Below are 2,438 nucleotides of genomic sequence, written 5' to 3'. Positions count from 1 at the left end.
TTAAGTTGGGGGGAATGGTTGGCCATGTAACAAAGTGTTCAAGGAAAAATTCTCAATCTCTTTACAAATAAAAAAGTAAATAAAAACATCCAAAATAAAAATTGAGTGAAAAGAGATTGAGAAAATTAAAGAGAAGTTACACAAAAAGGTCAAGAAAATGAATGAGGGAAGGAAAAATGGAAGAAAGTTGAAAGGAATATATGTTTTTAATGAAAAATTAATTTTTGCTCTCTTTTAACTTTGAAAGTATCTTTGAATATCTTGAAAAACCAATTTTCTTTGATAGCCAAGCCTCATTACAACATAAATAAGACCTTAGTGATTCTTTAAAAAATTGTGCAATCAAAGTAAGTGTTGAAATGAAAAACAAAATTAAATTCTTGCAAACCAAACAAGTTGAGTTTTGAGTGAAACACTTACCCCATTTGGTTCCATTCTTGAACCGTGTGTGAAATGCATCTCTTTGATTGATAACATTTTTAATAAATGAATTTCTAAATGAGTTTTTGAAAAGATGTCTTCAATTCTTAGTTTGAAGCATTATGAGTCAAAGTCACATAATAATAAACACATCTCATGGAACTTAAAAGGATTCATGCATAAGTTTTGATCTTGTACAAACCTAATTTTTCCAAAGCCAAGTGGTTGTTATTTTACCTTTTGTTTGGGGACAAACAAAGTTTTAAGTTGGGGGAAAAGCCAAGTGGTTGTTATTTTACCTTTTGTTTGGGGACAAACAACGTTTTAAGTTGGGGGGAGTTTGATAAGTGTCAAAAATTCCTAAATTTCTTTCACTTTTATGGCACTTATCTTAATCATAATTGAGAAAAACCAACTTAAAAACAATATTTTTTGGATAAAATATCACAATATTGTATATTTGTGTTTGTATTTCACTTTAATGTGTTTTGTAGGATTTATAAAGAAAAATAAAAGAGAATAAAGACTCATGGTCAAAGAAGAAAAAGAATTCAAACTCAAGGTGCTCAAGCAGGCAGCTTAGCATGGACCAAGCTACGCTGAGCTGACCTGGACATCAGCCTAGCACAGTCAGACCCAACCTGGCAAAGTCAAACCAACCTAGCACAAACCAAGTTGCTCAAGCAGGCATCTTAGCGGACCGGCTTGACCGCTCAGCCTAGCATCAGACAAAGCCTGACATGGTCAGAACACTAGCTTGACACAGTCAAAGCAGCTAAAGCAGGCAGCTTAGCGGTGCCACATGTGTGCTCAGCGGTGTGCACCCAGAATTAACTTAGCCATCAAGAATTCATGAAGTCATGCATGACCTCACTTCAAGTAGCCCACCATAGGCTTTTAAGGAGTAGCTCACCATAGTTGGCCCCACAGCTTACAACTAGCCTTGGTGAGTCAAGCTTAAGGAGGTGACCAAGCTACTTGATCAAGTGACCAAACCCATGCTGAAAGGTTTGGTCAGCTGTTGAGCGGTGCAAAGAAGAAGCTCACCGGTGGCAGGGAAACTCTATAAATAGGAAGGCATTTCCTTCATTCAAGAGAACTTCTTCCCTTAAGAAAAAAAACACAATTCTCTTTTCTTATTGCTTAGTTTCAAAGCTCGATTCATATAAGCTTTTGCAAGTAAGTTTTATAGTTTTTAGTTTATAATTCAAGAGGAGAAAAGAGAAGGAAAATGAGATGCAAAAATTCAGTTTGTAATCTCATTTGGAACTTAAAGCATCCAATCCTTGGATGAATGGCTCATGCTCCTAACAATTTCATTTGAAAGTTGATTATGTATTTCTTCTTATTATTTTATTCTAAATTTGAATTTTAATCATTGAAGTTGGTTCTTTGGTTAATTTTATTTGTTTGACAAGTTCTTCATACTCGTTTTAGATTGATCACCTAAAAACCGATTTCAAGTCATGAAAAATTTCATGTCTCAAACACTTAACAAATAAACTAAGAAGTAGTTGTACTACTTAGTTTATTTGCCAAGTTAAGCATACTTTTCTTAAGATCTTATGTTCTTTACTACTTCAATATTAGAGTAGCCAAGATTAGGGTGTGACAACCTAATCTCTTTGTGGACGTAATATTGTTTAGTAATAAATATAAGTGATTATCATTCTACGATTTTAGGACATACACTAAAAGGAGGATTTTAGAAGGCCATTCTACCGTTTTAGGACATGCACTAAAAGGAGGATTTCCGACCTTGGTGTTTGGAGTTAATCAAAGTAAAACATAAGAAATTGTCTAAGTAGTTCAAATACATAAGAATTTGAGAAATACTTTCATCACTCAAAATGATCTTGTATCCTCAAGAATTTGTTAATACTTAGTTTATGTTTCGTGTTAGGTGTTTATGTGCATATCAAATCAAATTAAAAACAACCAAAATATGTTCACTCATTATTTGTGCATTGACATATTCATATGATTCATTCTATTAGGCAATTACTTGTGGTTCGACA

Source organism: Lupinus angustifolius, chromosome LG11, assembly GCF_001865875.1.
Source record: "Lupinus angustifolius cultivar Tanjil chromosome LG11, LupAngTanjil_v1.0, whole genome shotgun sequence".
Taxonomy (NCBI): Eukaryota; Viridiplantae; Streptophyta; class Magnoliopsida; order Fabales; family Fabaceae; genus Lupinus; species Lupinus angustifolius.
This window is presented reverse-complemented; position numbering follows the sequence as displayed.